The sequence below is a fragment of the Amblyomma mixtum genome, chromosome 1 (genome assembly GCF_055824585.1).
Source record: "Amblyomma mixtum isolate Tamu chromosome 1, ASM5582458v1, whole genome shotgun sequence".
NCBI classification, from domain to species: Eukaryota; Metazoa; Arthropoda; class Arachnida; order Ixodida; family Ixodidae; genus Amblyomma; species Amblyomma mixtum.
This window is the reverse complement of record NC_143012.1, coordinates 1,819,362-1,844,368: the sequence shown is the minus strand read 5'-3', so window position 1 is coordinate 1,844,368 and position 25,007 is coordinate 1,819,362. Positions and strand designations below refer to the sequence as shown.

At 48.4% G+C, this 25,007-nt stretch overlaps 1 long non-coding RNA gene across 1 annotated transcript; it reads left to right on the top strand.

The window, feature by feature from the left end:
- Window positions 1-25,007, top strand: LOC149365221 (uncharacterized). Its single transcript, XR_016282530.1, has 3 exons — window positions 1-481; window positions 23,987-24,093; window positions 24,965-25,007. It is a non-coding gene; the product is annotated as an uncharacterized LOC149365221 (long non-coding RNA).

The following is a 25,007-nucleotide window of genomic DNA, read 5'->3' as shown; positions in this document are numbered from 1 at the left end:
TCAGGCCTCCCGCTTGTTCCCGCCCGGCGGACGAGAATTAGCGTGACTTAGGCCTACTGGGCCGAGACAAAGAGGCGGTTCGCCGTTGCAGCGGTGTTCTGATGTCATTTCGTTAATTACTCGTGACGTAGTTCGAAACTGGCATTAATTAATTGGACTAATGAGCCCTTTATGCCTCTGTCGTCGTGATGTGATCCCGGCTGAAGCCCTGTTTCTGTCATTTGTGTCAAGTTATGGCTTGACAATCTCGAAGCTCGAGCTACCACTGGCGCCTGACAACGTCGTGTTCGTGTGAGCTGTTCGCCTGACTGTCGCCAACCACGGTGGATCTTCTCTTTTGCGGCGGAAGAAAGAACTCTTGCCAACGTGCCAGCTTGTCTTCGAAGTGCGGTGTTGTTGGCGTGATATCTTCAATGTGTGAACACGATCGGCTTGCGTGAACTAAGCCTTCCCCAAAGCTTCAACCTCAGCAGCAAAAGCGGTAAGTACGATGGCATCTGGTCAATTCTGTAATTGGCATTGCTGAATACGCGAGTCTTGCAACAATCGAGATTTTATTAGCGTTGAAAACGCTTTGAGTGCTCATGCGAAGAACCTGTAACGACCTATATTTACCCCGAGAGATTTGTTGCCCCAGTCGCGGAAGCACTGGTGAAAGCAAGTGACAGATGCAGTAATGTGTCGCCGAGGGTGGTCGCGTGGCTGTGGCCGATGTAGGTGTGAAAGTCAGGCCTTGACGCGATCACGGGTCGCCTCTTCTATAAAGCACGGATGGAAGTAAGCGCCGTAGTTCTTCACTCAGCGAGTACTGCAGGTTTTCAGTTTAGAAGCACTCTTCTAGCCGGTGATTAACCCGGATAGGTTAAGGATGTTTCACATGCAAGCGAATGAGTGGCGCGACGCGGCGAAAACTTTCGTACTTCTCGGAACATCGTCACTTTGGCCGCTGTAACTGTCGCGGCCGCTCGAAACACGAAATCACAAGCGTTTGCGCTTCCATGCATGTGAAACAGGCTTTAACCGTGCGAAAAAGTCCTTTTGTTATCCGGTACCGAGGTTGAGGGTGAAAAGGTGGTGTTTTCTAAACCCATTTTCACCACATCGAAGAAGCCTTCAATTTTAAGTTCAACCACCGGTACGCGATCCGAGTCGCATCTGCATGCGTTCTGTTGCTCCCTGTTCCATATCGCTCGCAATTGCACGCATATATGTTGAGAAGGAGGGTCTTTGTTTCGCCGAGACTTGAGGGTACTGATGTTACTGCTGACTGCCTGCCTAAGTCTGATGTATCATTTTAAGTGCACGCCACTGAGCACGCGTCGCATTTATCATCCAATAATTAGTATGCGCACGCCGAGAGCCTTCGCGGCGTGGACCCAGTTATGTCCTTGTCGTGAAATTTCCAAGAGTGTGGCATTGGCACACATGACCGTCCGTATCCCTATGTCGCGGAAGGTGGCACTGAATCGTCGCGTTAGGAAAGATTTTTAAACTCGTAATTTTTTTATTCCTTTTGAGTTCGATCACTTCAAGAAGCAGAGCTGCATTCATGTATGTTATCGTAGACGCGATGAACTGCCAACGCTATTGGGAATCATCAGATTACAGAGAAGCTTTGTGGCGTTTATCTTCACCCTCGGCATTCCTGTTCATCGCTGCCAACGCGCGGCCTTTGCGTTGTCATTCCGTCACGCTTTTAATGCGCCCGCTAGAAGTAACCAGGAGGCTTGCAAGGTATCGCAGTTCTTCGCAGGCGACTTCGCTTTTTTCGGGACTGTTCGCGAAGGTGTAGACTTTGTCAAAAATGCACACCCCAATGGGTTTGCTTCGTAGCCTCGCAATATGGATCGCTCGTGCGATCCAAATCTTTCTTGGGCAAGAAAGAATCTCGCCTTCATCTACCCGAATTTCTGGTTTTCCTGGAGTGCTAGGGGGTCCACTACTCGGTTTCGAAGCGCACCTTTCCTGCTGTATATTCGTCGACGACGGCTGTACAGTGTAACGAAACATGAGGGTTCCCTGTCGCTTGGGCCAAACTGCACCAATAAATTTTTACTGCTTTGATGTTCACTTAAGCTCTTGAATAAAAAATTGGCTGTGGCTTAGCTCAGGTTAAGCCTGGATATCTCGAAGCGAAAAACTGCGGCGAGGCGGAGGAGCCGCGCATGTAGTGAATACGGTGCTGTCCTGGAAGGTTGCTTTAGAGACATGTATGGTGGTGTGCATTCCTTTCGGGTGTACACCAAGATATGAGAGATAGGCATTTCCTTTCCTTAAAACCAATTTTCATTTCATTTCATTTTCCTTAAGGGGACAGGGTAGGCCGTATACCTCCAATGTATATGTTTGTGACCCGTTTTCTCAATATCTGTTAACATTAGAACAATAATACTGGTATCGTTGAATTTAGCTCTCCAAGTTCTCTTTACTGAACCAGAAGTATCATGTAATAAGAAGAGGATTTTTTTGTTTTTGTTTTAATGAACCTACTCATTTTTCAGGCCAAAATGGCCAATAAATAGCTTGTGAAACAAAATCCCTTGCACTAATTTTTATAAGCCTGGTTCAGTAGATTTCCCCTTACGCTGCAATAATGTTCGTAAAAATTGATGTTTCTAGCTGCTGCGGGTCCAGAGAAAAAGGGGCAAACGTTGCGAAAATCGACATTTCGAGATAAGTAGCTTTGAAGCAAATAAAAGCACTTTATTCCAACCCTGCACGCTATAAATGCATGTGGATGTATCAGATCAATAATCACCAGTCCCGTAGTCACCTCCACAGTCAATCTTTCTATTTTTCGTTTGCTGGCTTGCTTTTCGGGCCTCTTTTGAAACCAGCTGTGCAGGCCTGTATGCAAAGTACAGTCGTCGCTCCCTGCAGATGCACCTTTTCCTATGCATCATAGGGCATACACAATCCTCACGTTGACTTCATAGAGGCCCAGCGTTGTCTTTTTTGACGTCTGGAATTGATGTGAAGAAGAGCACCTTCCGCAGTTAAGAGAGTAGGGGCAAGCAACGCCAGCTCTTCGTGCTGCGTTTTCGATCAGCTGCAAGTCCTCACCGCACACTTTACACGCACAGCTTTCAACGATGGCACACGACAACAAGTGTCGTTCAGAGCATAGCCACGGTCACAAAAACTTGCCTTTAGGTCCTCCATACGTGCTGCCGAGTGCGACAGCTTTGAGGAAGATGCGCACGTGACGGCCGCTGCGTCCAACGTCGGAATGCGTTGCGGTGACTTGGTGCCATGAGGAATGAACTTATACTTGTTCCCGTGAAAGCGACACTTCTGAAATAACTTCTTCGTCTTCGCCATTTCATGAACGGTTAGAATGTAGCCTCAAAGCAGTAAAATACCGATTTTAGCCGTGAAAGTAAGTCGAAAGAGAACCGAAACAACGCGCGTCGCGAGAGATGCCGGCAGCATCTTATGATTGTTTTGGCTAAAGAGAGAACGCTAGGTATTTATTGCTGTCGCCAGACGAGCAATAACTATTCTACTAAACATAAAGAAAACAGGCGTTTTTCCCATTTTTTTTTTCAACATAGGAGACGTACAGATCTCGTGTGAAAGGTACAGGTACAGGTGTGAAAGGAGGCGCGGTCGGTCACCACCTAGGTTTCGGAAAAGGTCAATTTTCGGGGTAAATAATTCGTGCACACGCAAGTGACCCCATTGAGGATTGCGGAGGAAAGATTGGCTAATTCAAATATCGAAGAAACAAAAAATCAATTTTTTCAAAATTTTTGCCTACCCTCTTCCCTTAAGGCTGTTACGGCGTGGTTCGGGTATCCGCCGAGATATATACGTAGCCGTTGGAGCTCGTAACCGAAAGGCTTTAATGGGGGGTTGACCTAGACGGCACCGGAGAACAAGCCAAGAGCACCCAGAGGAGGCCGGCACCGAGCTTCTTCTTTCACTTGCCGGTGCACGCGACTGCGAAGAGCAGCCGCCCAGCGGCTGCCAGTGGAAACGTGGCATTACCCCCCTCCCCCCAAAAAAAAACATCGACCCGATGCATGCGGAAGAAAAGAAGGTAAGAAAAGCAGTTCATAAGAACATGGAAGCAGTTCGTAAGCAAGGATGATGAGAAAATGAACAGTCACAAGAAGCATGCGGTGATGGCGTGGCTGTAGGCTGCTAGCGGAGCTCGCGCGAAAAGTACGGCTTCATTCGCACGACGTGGACGACTTCGGGCTTCTGCTGGCGGCGATGAGTAGTAGAAGAGCCGTCGGGAAGAAGTTCGTATGTGACGTCACTCAGCTGACGGACCACCCTGTAGGGACCGAAGTACTGCTTTAGCAGTTTCCCGGAAAGCCCTTGGCGTCGAATCAGAGTCCATACCCACCCCCTGTCGTCCGGTTCGAAGGTCACTACTCGGTGGCGGTGATTGTAACGCCGAGCGTCTCGGCCTTGCTGGTTCCGGATGCGCAGTCGCGCAAGCTGCCGTGCTTCTTCGGCGCGCTGAGTAAATTCCTCGGTGCCAACTTCGGGATCATGGCCGTGATGGGGCAACATGGCTTCTAGCATGGTGGACACTTCGCGGCCATACAACAGAGGGAAGGGCATCATGCGCGCGGTCTCTTGTTGCGCCGTATTGTACGCGAATGTGACGTATGGTAGGATGTCATCCCAAGACCGATGTTCAACATCCACGTACATAGACAGCATGTCGGCGAGAGTTTTGTTGAGACGTTCTGTGAGGCCATTCTTCTGGGCGGTGGATTTACGGTGGGTAGTGCCACTAAGCTGCATGGCGGATTCCAGCAGCCTGGCTGTGAAAGCTGTGCCTCGGTCCGTTATGAAAACTGACGGAGCGCCGTGCCTGAGGACGATGCGCTCGACGAAAAATTTCGCTGCTCCGGCTGCCGTGCCTCGTTCGAGGGTCTTTGTTTCAGCATAGCGCGTGAAGTAATCGGTAGCGACTATTATCCACCGGTTGCCCGAGGAGGAAGTTGGAAAAGGCCCAACATGTCCATGCCAACCTGCTCGAATGGAAGTCTTGGCACTTGGACAGGCTGCAGTAAACCAGCTGGCCTTACAGACGGTATTCCGTCGCTGGCAATCGTGGCACGTCCGTGCATAGTGGCGCACTGCCGCCGCAAGTTTGGGCCAGTAAAAACTCTTTTGAATACGAGCCAAAGTTCGAACATAGCCGAGGTGACCGGCGGTGGGCTCGTCATGACATGCCTGCAAGACTTCGTCGCGGAGAGTCTCTGGCACGACGAGGAGATAATCTTTTCCCGTCGTGGAAAAGTTGATCTTGTACAGCACGTCGTTTAGGAGACAAAACGAGGAGTGCGTTCTGGCGAAGGGACGGGGTACTTCCGTAGTACGCGCTTTCAGGAAGTCGATGAGTGGTGCGAGCCCCGGGTCCTCACGTTGGTGCTGCGAAACAGTGATTGCGTCGACAGTTGCGATGAGAGGGAGGTCCGGCTCTTCGTCTTCGTTCGCCGACTGGATAGGCGAGCGGGACAAGCAGTCGGCGTCGTTGTGCTGACGCCCGGACTTATACATGATGGTCATGTCGAACTCATGTAGAGGTAAACTCCAACGTGCAAGGCGGCCAGAGCGATCGCGCAAGTTCGTTAACCAGCAAAGAGAATGATGGTCGCTCACGACCTGAAAGCGACGGCCATAAAGATACGGGCGAAATTTCATCACTGCCCAGACAACAGCGAAGCATTCTTTCTCGGTGGTGGAATAATTGGATTCAGCACGAGACAAAGTCTGGCTAGCGTACGCGATTACTCGCTGAGCGCCGTCATGCCACTGTACGAGCACAGCGCCGAGGCCTACATTGCTTGCATCCGTGTGAACCAGGGTCTCGGCATGGGCATCGAAGTGGGCAAGCACAGGCGTTGTTTGCAAGCGGTGCCGTAATTCATCGAATGCCTTTTGCTGTTCGTCTGTCCAGGCGAAGGTGACATCATCTCGGGTGAGACGCGTCAACGGGGCAGCAATTCGTGAAAAGTTTGCAATGAATCGGCGGTAATAGGCGCAGAGACCCAAAAAACGCCGGACTGTCTTCTTGTCGGAGGGAGTAGGGAAGTTGGCGACGGCTGCAGTTTTGGCGGGATCGGGCTGAACACGTGACCCAGTAACAGGAGCTCTTCATAACCAAAGTGGCACTTTTCAGGCTTTAACGTGAGGCCGGCAGATCTTATAGCCCGTAGCACGGTGGAAAGACGTTGGAGGTGTTCCTCGAGCGTTGGGGAAAACACAATAACGTCGTCCAGATATACTAGACAAGTTTGACATTTAAGGCCGGATAAGACTGCGTCCATCATTCGCTCGAATGTCGCTGGAGCGGAGCACAATCCAAACGGTAGGACCTTGAACTCGTAAAGTCCATCCGGCGTGACAAACGCTGTCTTCTCAAGATCACGTTCGTCTACTTCGATCTGCCAATAACCGCTTTTGAGATCGAGCGAGGAGAAGTAGCGCGCATGGCGCAGCCGGTCCAAGGAGTCATCAATGCGTGGTAGCGGGTAGACGTCTTTTTTTGTGACCTGGTTAAGTTTGCGGTAGTCAACACAGAATCTCAGACTGCCATCTTTCTTCTTAACCAAGACGACAGGTGAAGCCCAGAGACTCCTCGATGGCTGTATGATACCGTCATTCAGCATTTCGTCTACCTGCTGAGCGATGACTTCGCGTTCCCGCAGTGACACTCGGTATGGGTTCTGTTGGACTGGTCGGATGCGTTCGTCGGTTATAATGCGGTGCTTGGTGAGGGGCGTCTGCTTGACCGCGGAGGCAGACGAGAAACAGTCTTGAAACTGACAGAGCAGCGTGACGAGAAATATCCTTCTCGGTTGGGGATAGAGCGGGGTTCACATCCAGGGCGAATTGGGCCGTTTGGCTGGCGGATGTCCCGTTCTGGAGTGCGACGCAATCAGAAGCTTCGGCGATATCTTCCAAGTAGGCGACCGTGGCCCCTTAACGATGCGTTGTCGTTCATTGCCGAAGTTTGCAAGAAGTACATCCGCGAGGCCGTTGGTCAGATGCACGATACCGCGGGCAACACAGACGCCGTGATGGAGCAGCAGCTCAGTGTTCTGTTCGGCCACCCCTGCAGCACTGGACTGGTCATCGCACCTGACGGTAACGAGGGTACATGAGCGCGGCGACATGGTTACATCCGCTTCAAGGATGCGCAAAGGTGCGTGGCGTCGTTCGGCGTCTGAGGAAGTCGGTGCAGGCGGTGAAAACGTGACCAAACGGCGAGGAACGTTAATGGCGCCACCATACTGTCGTAAAAAGTCAAGGCCGAGTATGAGGTCCTTGCGACAGTTAGGCAGAATAACGAAAACGGCAACAAACACGGAGTCGGCAATGGTGACTCGTGCAGTGCAACGCCCTAAAGGTGTCATAAGGTGGCCACCAGCAGTACGAATTTGGGGCCCAGGCCATTCAGTCCTAACTTTTGCGAGCCGATCCGCGAAATTCTTGCTGATTATTGAGAAGTCTGCTCCTGTACCTACTAAAGCAGTCACTGGGTGCCCGTCAACAAGCACGGGAAGGTCGGCGCTAGCTGTGTCATCGGTATGAGGGAAGCTCGGAGTCACGGAATCACGCTGCGGCGGCATCGCTGTCACGGAATCACGCTGCATCGTCACGGGGGGTCTTCGGGACGTCGGTTTCGTTTTTCAGCAACCTGCCCCCCTGAGGTCGCCGCCTTCAGTTTCCCCGGCGTGGGCTTGGCGACCGCCCCCTCAGCGTATCGCTGAAAGTACGACGGCTAGGTGACGTGTAGCGGCCGGGAGAAGGTGTTCGTTGGCGGCCGTTCGGTGAAGTCTGCCGGGCAGCAAGATATTCCTCGATTTCCCGAGGGCGCTCACCGAACCGTGGGCGCGGGGCGTGACGTGAAAATCCCCGAAGCCCGAGTTCACGGTAGGGGCAGCGCCGATACAGGTGGACGGCTTCCCCGCAGTGGAAGCAGAGCGGCCGCTGACGAGGAGTGCGCCAGATGTCTGCCTTCCGAACCGGTGGTTGCATGGCGAGAGTCCTGGCTGCGGTGGCCGCTGGTAGGAGGGTGGCGCGGCAGAACGGACAGCGGCTGCGAGTCGAACGGGGGCTGCGCGGGAGGCACCGCGGGCTGACGGACAGCTGCTGCATAACTCAGAGGGCGTGGCTCTGGCAGCAACGGAGGGGGTGCAAACGCTTGCCGGATCTCCTCGCGCACGACTTCAGTGAGGGCAGCGGCTGTCGGATCAGGCGAGACGATGTGGAGTTTCTGGAGCTCCTCGCGAACTACGTCTCGGATCAACTCTCGCAAAGAGGAATGTTCACCGGCGCTGCACGAAGCGGCCACTGAGTTGAAGGGCTGAACGCACGCAGACTTGTTACGTCGGGAACGTTGCTGCAGGGCTCGCTCAATGAGGGTTGCTTCGCTGATGAAGTCGGCAACGGTCTGGGGGGGATTCCGCACCAAACCAGCGAAAAGACGTTCTTTTACCCCCTGCATCAGGTGGCGCAACTTCGCGGCCTCCGTCATGTCGGGATCAGCCCGCCGACAAAGACGGCTCACATCCTCGGCAAACATGGCGACGCTCTCGTTGGGCTTTTGGATACGGGCTTCCGGGAGGCGGCGCGCTCGGTCGCGGCGGTAGGGGCTGGCAAACATATCGCGCAGCTGCTGGCGGAAGGCATCCCAGCTTTGAAGACCGGTCTCCCGGTTCTCGTACCAGGTTTTGGCGCCGTCTTCCAGCGCGAAGTATACGTTGCGCAGCTTCACGGCAGAACTCCACTAATTAAAGTTGGCCACGCGTTCAAACTGCTCAAGCCAGACGTCGACGTCTTCAGCAGGAGCGCCATGGAAACTGGTCGGCACACGGGGCTTCTGGAGGGTTAGATGAGGGGAACTCGCCTGCGCCATGCGATGAAGCTCAACGGAGCGGCGGTCGGGAAGGCGACCGAACTCTGGGGAGAAGCCGTGAATGCGGCGGCTGCTGCGATGTACGAGCTGTTACGACCCATCTTGAGACCCGCGATGAAAACGGCGGTGGATTCAAAAGCGGAAATTTCGAAAGGACGTTTTACCCCCAAGATGACCCCACCAAAAAGAATGACCAGCTGGGAAATGGTCGATGGAAGCTCTTCCCGCGCTCGGCTCGGTGCCAACGACCTTCTAGAAGGACCGACGACAGGGGAAGAAAGGGTGCCCCTCGTTTGAAAAAAACCCGGAACGAATCAGAGGAAGCCAGCGCAGCTGCGGCTGCGACGTCATCAGGCCACACCTGTGTTCGATGGACGCGAGCTGCCAACACAGTGCGACAGGGATGCGAACTTACGCTTCTTCCTCGCCAGTTCCCACGGGTGGGCTCTACAACAGGTGTCTTCGTTGGCTGTGCTGTGTAGTGCCGATCTTTTGTGTCGCGATGAATTGCCGCCTGGTGAAAGGGCGGAGCCTTGGGCTATTTAACCTGCGACCAAAGTGAGCACGAACGCTCTGGGCCCTGGGTAAAAGGCTCATCCAGTCGCTCGACGTCATGAACTTTTAACTTTTGATTCCTTGCTCTTATTTTTGTAAAATATGTAAATAAGTCTCTTAGTTTCTTGCCATTAAACCTGCTTGTTTTTCGTTCCCCAAATCCGAAGTCTGGGCCCCATGGTGGTGGTGGTGGAAAACATTTATTTACAGATAAACTTCGGGAGGTTAGGTATGAGCTGACCCAGAGGGGGCCAGCCCTCACAAATACTAGGTGGAGGTCCCTAGTTCGGGACCCCAGTGGCGTCAGCCGCTGCCCGGGCTCGCGCGACCAGGGCCCGTAGGGCCTGCAGATCAGAGCAGCCGAGCAGGGTCGCCTCCCAGTCCTCCCGGGTTGGGTTGGGGTGAGGGGGGATAGCAGGGTTGGAGGGGCAGGCCCACACCATGTTGTAGATGTCCGAAGACTTCTCCGCACAGTGCTGACAGCTGCCAGAGAAAGAAGGGTCGAAGTGTTTGAGAGCTGCCGGGCACAGCAAAGTATTTGTATATAGGCGAAGCAGAAGCCGCTCCTCGGCCTTTGAGAGACCTTTACACGGGCGGGGATAAAGACTATGGCCAGATTGATAAAGTAAAGAAATGTCTTTAAACGAGTAAGCTGGAGTGAATTCGAGTTCCTGATCGTCGGGGTCGGAGGGGAATGTCCGGTGAGAGAGCGCGCGGGCGGCGGCGTCAGCTGCCTCATTCCCCTCAAGGCCCATGTGAGCAGGAGCCCAAACGATACGCCGTTTGGAGAATGCGGTAGGCTAGATACGGTACCCAGCCCTGCTCGACGTTCCGACATGTCCCTCGCGAGTCGGAAATAATTGTTTTTGAATTGGAATGAGATGCAGCCAACGCAATGGCGACCTCCTCCGCGTGTGTTATGCCCCTGGCAGCGCTACAACACGCTGTCGCGTTCAACTCCTAAAGGCGTAAATTAAGCGTCATTAATTAGTAGTTAATTGGGGTTGAGTCATTAATCAGTAATTATCCCTTAATGTCATGTGCCATTACTTAGTAATGACACATATATATATATATATATATATATATATATATATATATATATATATATATATATATATATATCCAAATGGGAGAGTTAGCAGTCGTTTCTTTCGTCTGTAAATTCTTACGCGGATACTCATAAAGTGTACAGTACACTAAAAGCACTTGGAGGACATAGTGCACGTACTATTCCTCTTTTTATTAGCACTGCTGGCGATACAGTTGAGCACCAAGCAGGTGCACTAGGGGTTGCAGCCTTCGGGCTACGGCCGCTTATCTGTTTTTTCAGCCAGCGTCCGCTTCGGCGGACGCGGTTGTTGCGACGCGCGTCTTCAATTCTCTTTTTCTCTTTCCTCTTAACTTTCAACTCCTCTATCTGCACGTGGTAGCGGTGGTGGCTCGGCTTGAGCCAGTTGTTGTTGTTGCCTTGGTGGCTTGGCACATACCCACGACGGGGGACTGGCCAGGGTTCAGTGAGGCAGGCCCGTGCATTTTTCCTTTTCATCCTTCTCTCAGCCGCAACCAACCAACCGACCACCTGCACTAGGGAAACACTTCTAGCCCAGTGCAATATGCAGATTATGCAGAATAGAGGAGCGTTCGTTATATCTGTCGCAGTTATACGTGTAAATCGAACTTCTGTGTTGAATCGGCGTTCGTAGGTTGGACAAGTCCAGATCTTGCAGAGAGCGTCCTTTGATAGAGATTTTCGCTTCCTATACTGAAAAACAGATTTTAAGGATTTTAAGCAGATTTAACAAAAAGAAAACAAAGTTAGCATTTCATAGGATTTTTGCGAAGGGGTACGCAAGAAAAAATAATGTACGGAGTTTCGGGAAGTTGCGAAAATCAGTGTCGACGAAGTCAATCTCACGCACGATGCCTCATAAACGGCAAGAAATGCGTGTACGGCGGTAATAAAAGCGAGGTCGCAGCGGTCACGTGAAAGTCAGCATAACGAAGCGGTGATTTTTCTCGAAAAGAATTTCCGAAGCATTAAAAAAAGGTTTATGAATTTGGTGCACTGGTTGATATGGTTAAGTCGTCCGTTAATCTGGCCATGGGATAATGGTTAGGTAGTGAAGTTGCTGATTAAGTATACTCAGATAGCTTTCAATGTTACCGAAAGGATAGAAACTTGTATGGCAAAGGTGCGTTCAAGATGTGTTGTGGGTTACGTGAAGTAATGCTTTCTTGTCACTCTTGTGAAGGTGCATTCTTAATTTTTTTTTGTTTCCGCACTATAATGCCTTTGGCGCTATGGGTTTCTGGAAAACAAAAAAAACCCAAGGTGCGTCCCCGTTTGTCGCTCCGTTCGCACAGAGAACAACCGTGGGTGTCTAAATCGCGACGAAAAGTAACATAAATAGGACCCCTACGTCACGTAGAAAGCACAAACAACGTATTCAATGCACGGAGTCAGAAACCAGCCAGCTGATGTCCACGGACGTAATGCAAAATATGCTACGTTTTATGCGCAACAGGCGCTGTGTTATTCGTAAGCGTAACATGCGTTGATGAGGAATTCTATGAATGGCATTTTCTATTGATTTCCTGAACATGGTCGCCTTAGTAAATTATAAACGCTACTGAAGTTTCTTTCTCAGTCTCCAGCCAGCAATAGGAAATTGTTTTGTATTTTTTCAATTTCTGTTTGCAGCCTATTAACCAATGAGTTTTAGTTCATCATCAGGTGTCAGTGTGGTGCTAGGTTCGGAGACATTCTCACAGAAAAAGACGTTGCCTGCTACAAAGAGTAACTGAAAGTACGAAGCGTCACTACGAGCTGTGCGTGCATAACAAAGCACCTTCCGTTGCAGCTGCACTGTCTGAATCGGGAAATACTGGAACGTGAATACTTGCAGTTGATGTATTACTGCCCCACAGCCTTGGGCAGCGGGAATGCATTGGTATACTAACCAAGACAACGACAATATGCAACGCGTACCTTTATTTATTTGTGCGCATGCCAAGACGGAAACACTATTACACGAATACAGGCACTGTTGCTTCTTCCATTGCTGGGTTCATAGGGTCTTCCAGCAGCTGCTCGAGGGATTGCATACCAAAAAGAATGGACCGCCAGATTGCGCTCAAAGAGGGAAGCTATAAACATTGGAAAAAGTCCTAATTTGTAAATAAAAAACTTTATTCCGTTATTCCAAGCCCCAAACCTAACTCTGACACTAAAATGAAAGTATAGATTGCAGCAAGTCAAAGCACGTTTGATTTATTGCCCCTTCAGTCCTTCGAACACTTCGCCTCAGACAGGATCCCCGTCAGAAAATCAATAATAGTGAAGAAAAGCAGCTCGGAATGTTGCAACGGTAGCCGTGCGCACCGCGATGGAAACGGCGGTTTCACCGTGCTGAAAAAAATCTATGATGCAATAACCTCATAGAAGCTTCCTCATAAAATATTACACAATTCGTACAATATTCTGTGACATCTCTTTGATGATTGCACGATTTTACAGAAATGTATGACATTTGTATGATAATTTTCTATGATTTGTATGATAATTCTATGATATTTGTATGCGAACTGTATGAGTTTATTGCATCGTACAACTTTGTTCAGCAGGGCACCCAAGCAAGGCAAATCATCAGTGGCCAACGCTTCCATAATTGGCGAAATGCTGGACACCAATCAAAGCTTGTGCTTAGATGTGGTGACAAGCCAACCATTGTCCATTCTAAGGAAGGCCAAGCATGGGCAATCATTGGAAATGCCTTGACCATCATAAGGCCTTCACTCTAACACCACGTTAAATCCAAGCAGTTTCTTTGATTGTAAGCCAATCATTTTGGTCAATTAGTATTTTAGCTTTTTCCTAGAACCTTTTTTTCACTAACTGCAGCTGCTTCTAGCTCCCTGGACCCTTCTGTAAGATTTATTAACTGTACACATTAATTTTGGGGCCACCACTTGCTAAACACCTCAAATATATACAATCCCTTTTAGAAGAACTCTGTCTCAAAAAACACCAATATCACCATATGACCGGATGGTGTGAAATGCAGCAGTAAGCAGCTGATAGCATTCCTGCAAAAAAAATTTCTCTGAAGAAAGGTGCAAAGAGAGAGAGAGAGAGAGAAAAGGACGGAAAGGCAGGGAGGTTAACCAGGCGATGCCCAGTTGGCTACCCTACACTTGGGGAGGAGAAACAAGGGGAAAAAAGAAAAAAGAGCGGCAAGGAAATGAGTCTTCTAAGTGACCAGCGACCACTATGTCACAGGGACAGAGGGCGCGCACTGAACACTTAAAGATTATAGGCGCGAATGCAACCCCGAGTCCCTTAGGAAATTCAGGACGCGAGTCCAAGCGGAGCAGAGAAGCAACTAGGCAACCGCGCTCTCGCTCAAAACGAGGGCAGTCACAGAGGAGGTGGCTGATCGTCTCGTCACAACCACACTGGCCACAAGCAGGAGAGTCAGCCATTGAGATGAGATGGGAATAGGCGTTTGTGAACGCCACTCCCAGCCACAGGCGGCACAACAGCGTAGTATCACTGCGGGGGAGGCAGAATGGTATATGATGTTGGAGCAAGAGGTTGAAGTGATGCGAGCGGGGTGTCCAGCCTCCAGGGGCAGACCACGACGTTACAGTCAGGTTTTGGGCGAGCAGTTGAAGGTGCCTTGTTGCGTCAGCTCTTGTCAGTGGTATGCGGACAGTGTTGGTTGTATCGTGAGCCGATCGAGCAGCATCGTCAGCTAAGGCGTTACCAACAATGCCGCTATGGCCTGGTACCAACTGGAAGATGATTTCATGGTCTTGTTTGATTGCCTGGTGATGCAGATATCGTATCTCCGCTATAAGTTGTTCATGGTCGCTATGTCTCAAGGCAGATTGAAGACATTGTAGGGCAGCTTTTGAATCACAGAAAACAGCCCATTTTTGAGGTGATTGTTGTGAGATATAATGTACCGCCGCAAGAAGTGCGGCGGTACAGTATGTCTCCTTGCGCTGCTATTTATTTATTCAAGTCATGTACCAACACGCCCAATTTTCCGCGTTAATCAAGTGCGGCCAACTCTGCTCCAGTAGAGGTACTCCGATGCGAAATTTGTTGGTGAATTTGAGTCTGTCGCGCAGGAACGACCACAGCGCAAGCAGAACTAGTAGAGGTTACTGATCCATCCGTATAGACTTGAGTACGGTCCCAATATTCGAAGTGGAGCATGGACAGTGTCAGTTGCTTAATGGCTGGCGTCGATAAATTTGACTTCTTCGCTATCCCCGGAATAGCAAGGCGCACACATGGGAGCCGCATACACCACAGAGGAGAGGGAGGTAGTGCTGCCGGGGTGAACTGTTGTGGGATCGACGATTGTTGCGTCGTTATCACCTTCGCAAATGCAGAATGTGGTCTCTGCAGTGGCAAAGGCGCAGGGTGATGCTGTGGAATCATTGAGATATGACGTATGTGCATTCGCAAGCAGTCTAGGACAATATAAGTAGAGATCGGGTGGTCTTTGGCGAGTGCAATGCTACCCAGTGTTGATGCGCTCCGAGGGAGACCTAGGCATGTACGAAGGGCCTGACCCTGCACTGACTGGAGGGCACGCATGTTAGTTTTGCACGTGTTTGAGAGTACAGGTGTACTGTACCGCAAGCATCCCACAAATAGAGCTCTGTACAACTCCAGCATTGACTGGACCGACGAGCCCCATGATTTTCCTCCCAGAAATCGAAGTAAATGGGCGATTGATGTTAGCTTTTTTTTTCAGTAGAGTGCAATGCGGGCTCCATGATAAATTGCGGTCGATCAGGATCCCTAGGAAACGATGAGATTTGCTGTAAGAAATGACTTGACCGTCGATGCGTACCGGATATGGAGTCATACATTTACGTGTAAATGCCACTAGCGCGCACTTTTCCGGTGAAACGCTGAGACCTTTCTTCTGGAGATACGAAGAAGTGATCGATGCTGCCCGCTGAAGTCTTGCACGCACCTGGGGACGCGTCACAGAGGAGGCCCAAATGCAGATATCATCGGCGTACATACACACCTGGACGGTGTTGGGGAGGTTCTCAGGGAGGGCGATGAGAGTCAGATTAAACAATGTAGGGCTAAGGACACCGCCCTGGGGCACGCCACGGTAGGTGTAATGCGCAGGCGTCGGGCCATCTTCACATTGGATAAGAAATGATCTTTTGGACAGATAGCTCTCTATCCACGCAAACATCCGACCACCGATGCCCACAGTTTCCAGCGCATCAAGGATGGCCTCATGGGTCACGTTGTCGTAGGCACCTTTTACATCCAGAAAGAGTGCCACTGACAAACGTTTCAAGTGCTTCTGTTGTTGAACCGTGGATACGAGGTCAACGACGTTTTCAATAGAAGAGCGACCCCGCCTGAAGCCGGCCATAGCGTCGGGGTATATTTTGTAGTGTTCGAGGTACCGCTCAAGGCGCGACAAAATCATTTTCTCCATGACCTTTCCTACGCAACTGGCCAAAGCTATTGGCCTATACGATGAGAGCTCGAGTGGAGATTTCCCTGGTTTTAGTATGGGTATCAATCGACTCGATTTCCATTCTTGAGGAACAGCACCGTCGAGCCAAGAGTCGTTGTAACGTTTGAGGAGCTCTTCTCGCGCGTCGTGGCCAAGGTGGGACAGCGCAGCATATGTGATTCCATCTGGCCCTGGTGAAGACGAACGCCGACATCCTGCAAGAGCAGCGTCGAGTTCCTCGCGAGAAAAAAGGACATCCATGGCTGAGACCCGTGAGGCAGGAGGAACACGCCGGGAACTCGAAGCAGTTGGTACACCAGCAATTTTCCTGCAGTAGTCCGTTGCTACCTCAGACTGCTGTCGATCTTGATAGACAGCCAACGCATAGAATGGTTGTCTTTGCTGCGGAAGCGTACGGAGGCCCCGCACAGTACGCCATATGAGGGACATGGGCTTGCGGGGATCCAAGTGCTGACAAAAGGACCTCCAGCGCTGGTTCGCCAGCTGATCCAATCTTCGTTTGATTTTTTTCTGCGTACGTCTCGCCTCCCGTAGATCATTTAAGCACTTGGTTCGTCTGTATCGCTTTTCTGCTCGCCGCCGAAGAGCACGCAGGCGTTCTAGTTCAATATCGAAATCACTGCGTATTCTTGAGGACGTGATGTGACTTCTCGCAACGTTCATAGCATTAGCTATAGTGTGCTCCAGCCTGCCAGTGAGGGCTTCTTTGCTCGTCTCCTCCATATGTTTTCGAAATACTGCCCAGTCGATTCGCGCGAGTTGGGCTGGGGTGGACGCACCAAGGCCGTTTATTTTGAGGTAGGTAGGAATGTGGTCACTTCCATGGGTCTCCACATCACAAAACAAGCGAACACTCCGGTGCAACGACCTTGAAACTAATGTCAGGTCCAGGCAGCTGCTGTAGAGCCAGGCATCTAAAGAATTACACATATTTGTAAATCTGCCAAAGACTACACGCATGTCTTTTTTTTTTCTTCGCATTTACAGCGCATTTCAAATATGGTGAGGCACCGTAAATTCAAGAACTGTTAGATCATTTAGTTAAATTACTTAATTTTACAAAAGTGACGATGGCGATAACGTTACCAAGGCATTCAAAAATCTTACCCAAGTATAAACACTGCTAATGAGTTATCTCGTAAATGTTGTTGAAATGCAATATAAAAATTATTTTGCAGAAAATACCGCTACTCTTGCTTGACAAATCGAAAAAGTAGCCATAAACTCGCGCGTCAGCATACAAGCCGAGAGTCTGTCAGAAGTGCTGGTAAAAATTTATTTATTTTACAGGTACAGGTACATGCCTTATTAACAGGCCTTATTAACAGGAGTAGACAATACAAATCAAGAAATTCAAAAACAGCAAACAATTAGATACAGGACGCTGAATGATAAATCAGAACAAAAACACAAGATACTGTTTACAACATGAATGTCATTTTGATGGGGGGAGGCACAAGTGCGCAGAGAAATCACGAAACCGTTGTGCAGTCGACCGTGTCGGCGGATAACAATTCCAGTCACAAATAGTGCGTAAAGAAAGGAATTTTTTAGATGCGTTATTCCTGCACGAACAATCTTGGACTTTTTTGGTGTGATACGAGCGCGTAGAGCGGCGGTTAGCTTGCAGAATGCACAAACTTTTGTCTATTCCCAACCGGTTATTATAGAGTAAATAGAAAAATTCATCCTACCCCGGTAACTTCGAGTTCAGCAGATTCTGGAAGTAGTGATTGGGACGTGCGCCAGCTGTATGAGTTACAGATGAACCTAGCTGATTTTCTTTGAACTTTCTCAAGTTTGGTAATATTAGATTGTGTATGTGGATCCAAGACAGTGGCGGCATACTCTAGGACGGGTCGAATAAATGTTTTGTAGGCCAAAATTTTAATTCCAGGTGACTTGTTCCCAAATGTACCCCTTAAAGAGCGAAGTTTCCTCATTGTAGGTTTGTGTTACATGTTCATTTGCAGCTAAGATCTGATGAAATTATTACTACCAAGTATTTGTAGTTGGAAACTGGTTGTTAATGTTATTAGCAAATTTTAAAGAGTTCTTTTAGCGTATAATGGTCATTGCAACTGTCTTTTAAATATTAATAGTCACCTGTCATTTCGAGCACCAAGTTTGTATTTATATAGGGAGGTGTTTGAATATTATGTATTCGAGCAATATAGCTCATGTGCAAAGTAAAGAAATTGGCGTGTATGACGTGAGGAGGGATGCATTTTCCGTTTTTGGTATGAGAACAATCTTTGCATACTTCCATTCGGTTGGAGTTCCGCACTTGTCCATGACTTCTTGAATATTAATGTTAGATATCTTGAACACTACTCGGCGTACCGGGAAATAAATGCGTTCGGAATTCCATCAGCTCCAGGTGACTTTTTGGTGTCTATAGGTTGAGTAAAAGCGCTAACACCCGTTCCTGAGTAATCGTGACGTCACCAATTGGCAGAATGTGCTCATAGACTGAGAAATGTGGGCTGATACCGTCATCATGCGTAAACACCGAGCAGAGTACTGATTGAGCGCATCTGCGATATTCGCATTGTCAGCGATAAGAGTATCACCGATACCGAATTTGGGTGCAACTTTCGCTTTCGGCGATAAGTGCTGCCAGAACTTCCCCAGATCAGAAAGTTTTTTAGCCTCATTTTCTGGAAATGACCTTTTGCGTTTTTTATTTTTATTTTTCAGCTAATAAGACACGGAGGCCAAGCAACCTGTTACACGTGGAAATAGTGGGGCGTTGCTCGTGTAGTTTTGTAGCTTACGTTCTAACCGCACGATTTCTTTTGTTACCCAGGGATTGCGTTTCCGCAGCACTTTTCGCTTAACCGGAACAAACTTTCGCACACATTCTAAGACATGGCATTTGAAGGAGCACCACAGGTCACCAATTGAATGTTCATTTGATTCACACAAAACTTTAAATGTAGAAAACGAGCTCTCCAGTGCATCAATATCATTGGCACGCGAGAAAATAGAGACAGTTCTTTCTTATTTGCTGTTTGCGGCCCCCTCCTCATCAAGAATGCAGTGCAGATGCAGCATCTCACTGAAAGTTAGAAAGTTGTTACTAACAAAGTCACATGCTTTTTTGCATGTGAAATGGGGACGAGAGTACGCACTGATCGGACGATGAGTTGTGGCGAACTCAGTAGGTCACGATTGGCAGTAAGCCTTATGCCATTAAATTTATGCGTGTGGCACCGCGCAAATGGCACTAAAACTTATGGCAATAAGTACTCAATGCCATTAATTTCGCCCGTGTGGCACGGGTATAACACAAGAGCTTTAAATAATAATCTTTATTCGACCATCACGTCGTACATGATGGTGGGGGCCCGAAGTAAAAGCTGGCCATTGACAGCTTGACAAAGCCCTGGACTCCTTACCTTGTGGAAGTAGTGCAGGAGGTCGAGAAGGACTGTTCTTTTACAAGGAAAAAAAGATAAAAGAGGCAACACAAGTGAGCATAAAATAGCACTTCAAGGTGAAACTGACACCATCAAAAGACACTACAATATACATGGTAGTAGGACTCATTTTTTTAAACAAAATTTCTTCAAGAGAATAGTACAGACGATTACAATTTTTCAAGGTAGCACCCTTCCGAACCTACACGCTGCTGCCAATGAGTTTCACAGTTTTCGTACGCCTCCAGGAACGCCTGGACCGGAGTGCTGTTTAACTCCCTCGTCACGGCCTGTTGAACCACCTCTACCGATCCGTAATGTTTCCCCTTGAGCGTCGATTTTATTCTCGGGAATAGAAAAAAGTCTGCCGGGGCCAAGTCGAGACTGTAGGGGGGCTGAGGCAGCGTTGCCGCCTTGTGCTGGCCAAAAAATCGAGGTCCTCATTCATATGATGAAGAAATTCCACCGGTTGGCCTTTTCCTCCTCTGACAACACTCCCGGGACCAACTTCGCGCACGCTTTCCTCATGGATAAGTTTTCTGTCACGATCTCAAAAACTTGGGTTTGAGGAATGCTCAAGTCATCAGCAATCATCCTGATACTCATTCTACGATCACTGTTAAGTAAATGTTTCACTCGCTACACATTTTCGTTGGTCTTGCTGGTCGAAGGGCGTCTGGAGCGGTCGTCTTCCTCCACTCTTTCCTTACCTTCTCGGAACAGCTTGTGCCACTCAAAAAACATCTGATCTACCCATGGAAGCGTCACCGTAGGCCTCCTTAATCATGTTGTGAGTCTATTTGCCCGTTTTACCAAGACTTGCTCAAAATTTGATCGCGTAACGCTAATCCAGTAAACGCTCCATGATTCTACGTGACGAGACGTTTCGACAAGGGTTCACAGTACAAGCGACCTCCTCTCTTCAACGGCCGAGAGCCGACTGCCGATTTTCCCCAGCATTCCAAATATCCCCCTTCAACGATCCTGCACGCGCAGACCACCTCTCGTCCGCCCGTTCGCCCAGGAAAAAACCAGTCCTACTACTTTCAGAACAGACCGTGTAGCATAGAGTGCAGCCAGCCATTGACATCTTTTTGATCAAAGAACGAGTCGAAAAGCAGAAAACGCGAAACAGTATAGCCACGCTCAAAAATTATGGTCTTCAGGACAAAAAAAAAAAAATAGAAAAAAGCAAAGGCGAATAGCGAGAAAACCAGGTCCACTAAACATTTGTATGACACGGCCTCGAGATTAATATTTTCTTCTTAATTTTGAAAGAGCATTCGTGGCAGCCTTTTTTCTAACGGGTGCAGACCATAGGTAGTTCGACAGATTTTTATTTTTCATTGATCCCCGCTTCTTCTTGCGTACGTCAGAATTCTTTTTGCAATCTAGCTAGTGTTAGATGTATGGAAACGGTTCTATACTTGGGGAAAATTTCACAGGTGTGGTAAGACCACGGGACGTTTTCAAGAAGACACAGAAAGGTTTTTTGAATTATATGTATCTTGCGTAAATTTGCCTGAGCTATAGCGCCTCGGGCCAAACCACAGCAACTAAGGCGAGAAATAAATAGGGAATATTAAATTAGGAGCATCGCACTCTTTGTGAGTATGTGACGATTACGATAGAGAAGACAAAGAATTTGGGATAATTTTGTAGTTATATGCAATATGTGGCGCCCAAAGAAATATTTTGATTAAATACAACTGTTTTGAACGTTGGTAGTACTTCTAAAGGACAAAACTTAAAAAATACAGTTTTGCTTGAGTGAACTAATTTGTTTTTGATCGAAAAATCACAACCTTCGCCTTTGTAATGCGTTTCTTAGGGTCCATTGGTCTTGTCTTTCTAACACGCAGTTTGTTTTATCTCTCAAATAACCTAAATGAGGGCTTTCTTACGTTTACTCAATTTTACTAACATGAATCATTGGTGCATATCTGTTCTTGCACTATAAAGGCAAGAGCACAGGGGATACATTAACTGACGTTTAATTTCATCTCAAAGAACAAGATCATAACGCGTCGCCTTGTGAGCGAAGTTTACTCCCGATTACGCCAATTGACAGGATTTTTTTAAAAAAATCTGTCGCATAAATATGAAAAGTAATTTGACGGGAAAAAAGAAATGTTAGCGCGTCACTATATTGCATGCTCTTGCAGGAGGCATGAATCAAAATACATGCGCACGGAAGTTCGAAAAGCAGTGTGTTCCGAGTCCGGAGTGCAAATGCAGTTTCAGTAAGCCATTGTGCAGGCCCAGCTTTCAATTCGTCCACTGGCACACACGCTAATATTAAGCTTTTTTTCGTTGGCTAATTTCGAGCGCCGGTAATAATCAGAAAACATTTTTTCACATTCCGATTAAGCACACGTATTTTTTTCTGTTTTTTTTCTTCAATACATAATGACATGTCCATCGACCCGCAAGCGCTAGAACTTGTGATTTTTTTTTTTGTTTCAAGAACGCTTGCAACTTCGAATGGCAATTCATTCCCGGCACCTGCATAGTGGCGATTGTAAACCCCGCCAGCCCAGGAGAAATAAGCTGGGTGCCGCTTCCAAACCTGTCCTAAGCTTAACCCTTTCAGGCGCTTTGTACACATGGCGTGCTTACACTAAGATAAATTTGGAGTTTACCTTTCGCAGCTCGAGCAGAATACGCCAACGCTTTTTGGAGGTGGTGACTCGGCCAAAGACAATCGCCGCGAGAGGCGTCAATCGTGGGAAGCACGTCGTGAGCATTTAAAGCACTGCATCCAACGCAAAATTGCCGCAAAAGTGGCCCTCACAGCATACATGTATATTTAGCTAGGGTATGCTGCGTATTCAGCGAATGGAACATATGTGATCGTGCACGGTGGCCAAAGAGTTGCCAAGCCATCTGACCAATAGTCGTCCTATTTCCTATCAAGGAAACAGGCTGCTAGCCAAGTGTGATGGGCATCGGCCACTGCAGTGCGCTTCCGGCGGCAGAGGAATCAACCCAGCGCGGTCGCTTGTAAGGGATGAAATAACATGCACTTCTTTCCATCTATTCTTCTGAAGCGTACCTCAAGTCGCTTGATTCTTATTGAGAACATGGAAGGCCCAGCATCAGGTTTGAAGTGCTCTCGTTTCAATGATGGTCCGAGGGTTCTCAATAGTGTGAGACTTGTCCTGTAGCCGACGTTCACGAAATGGTCCGAGCAAAGTGTCCATGTCGATCGAGATAGCTGTGCCGCACGGACCCATGCCGTCTAGAGATTGGTATCCTTTCGAAAGGCTACCACTGCTCGTCAGCGCCACACACGATGTTTATGGTCTTAGCAGCCTTCGCGACCACCGTGACAGTATGAGCATTCCAAAAACAACCGGCCGAGAATGTCACACCCAAATATTTATACTGCGATTTTTGCATCACTATATTGTTGTTGATGGTGTACTGCCCTGCAGAAAAAAGTTGTATGATGCAATAAACTCATACATTTTATCATACAAGTATCATATACTTATCATGCAAATGTCATACATTTCTGTAAAATCATACAGTCATCATACAGATTGTGTGATATTCTATGATGAAGCCTCTATTAGGTTATTGCATCATAGAACTTTTTTTCAGCAGGGTGAGATGCTAACTTCGTCTTTTTACGTGTGAAGGTAACATGAACACACTTTTTGCTGTTCAACTGCATTTGCCATCTCGAGCACCATTCAAGAATACATGATAAATCACTTTGTAACTGCGCAACATCACATTCGTTGCTAATTCTTTTGTATAAAACACAATCATCGGCAAACAACCGTATATTAGACCCGATCCCTGAACAGATATTGTGTATGTAAACCAAAAACAAAAGTGGCCCGAGAACTGAGCCCTGAGGGACGCCCGATGTAACGTCGACAAAACAAGATTGCTTACCATTCAATAACACGCATTGGCTGCGAGTCGATAGATAATTTTCGATCCAGGTAAGAACTGCACGGTCAATATTCAGTGCGACAAGTTTACTTAAAAGTATAGAGTGGAAAACAGTATCAAACGCTTTGTGAAAGTCCAGGAAAAGGCAATCTATTTGTCCACCGTTCTCCATGTCTGATGCGAGGTCATGATAAAATTCAATCAGTTGTGTTTTGCAAGATAAACCCTTACGGAGACCATGTTAATGCGAAGCCAGTAAGTTGTTTGTTAATAAGTGTGTCATTATCTCTGTGTATAGAATGTACTCCAAAACTTTACAAGGTATGGACGTAAGCGAAATTGGTCTATAGTTGACTACATCCTTTCTTGACCCACCTTTATGAATGGGAACAACATGTGCACATTTCTAGTCGTCTGGAAGGGTACTGGGTGTAAATTACATAGAGATAAAGGGAAATCGGGAAATGGGAAATACTACAGATTGCAATGCAGCAGATTGAAATCGCAAGCTGTCATATAGTACACCAAGTGACTGTGCTATCCGTGCTTCCGCTACTTGAAGGACGCATCGTTGCAGCTGCAGCAGGGGCGCGCCGTAGTTGGCACCGGGCTAACCGCGTGCTGTGAAAAAGTGACGTCACGGCTGCCAAGAGGCTGCTGTTTCAAGCCCCCCTAATGAACTTGCGCAGGTCACGACTGTATGCGAGCGCGGCGTTGGGTGACTGAAGGTGCTGGACGTGTTCTCCAAGTGCAGCTTCGGACAGCAGAGCTCACCGTCGCCGAGGACAGGCACACGGTGAGCAGCTCACTCATTTCAGCCCGCGCGAGAATGCCGCAGCGTAAGCGATACGGTCTAAAAACGAGCACGGACAGCTGGGCGAGTAACAGCAGGACTGCGTAGAGTGAAATTTTAGTGCGGAAACTCATACGCTTGCCAGCACCGAACGTACGTTCGTTCTTGGACCGTTTCCTAGCAACAGCGACGCCACGTTAAATCAAACTAAGCATAAAAAATACACAGTGAGCTCAAATTTGGGCCGGGCCACCCCCGAAATTTAACCTTGGCTGATATGCACCAAAACCGATCTCGAACCATAATTGACCGAGCCAAACACGATGGCGACCTCCAAATTCGAATCGGGTCATTTCCAAAATATGACCCGGGCCACCCCGAAATTTGACCTTAGCCTATTTGGATCTAAGACAAGCAGGTATAGCCAAAAGCTAGAGCTTTCGCACTAGTAGGTTTAACCAAGCTAAAACCCTGTCATTTCTTCTGGGATGCGTTTAGTATGCACTCCCTATAATGTCACAGTTGTGTTGCAACCATATGCTTATGAACTTTCAGAAGGCAGCCATTTTCGGTGTATTAATGGACCAATCATGCTTGTCAGTGTGGTTTTTGCAATGGAAGAACCAATTTTCACAGAACTACGAGTACCTGGGGCAGAGAGACGACGAACAGAGCTAGCGTTTTCTCTCAAATGCTACCATATAGTATACAAGCGACGATGCTATCCACACTTGCATTACTGGAAAGACGCGCTGACGCAGCTGCAGTAGGGGCTCGCCGTAGCTCGCATCGGGCTAACCATGTGCTGTGGAAAAGTGTGAGTTAGGGCTGCCAAGAGGATGCTGTTTGAAGCACCCGTAACGAATTTGCGCAGGTCACGACTGTACACGAGCGCGGCGTTGGATGGCTGGAGGTGC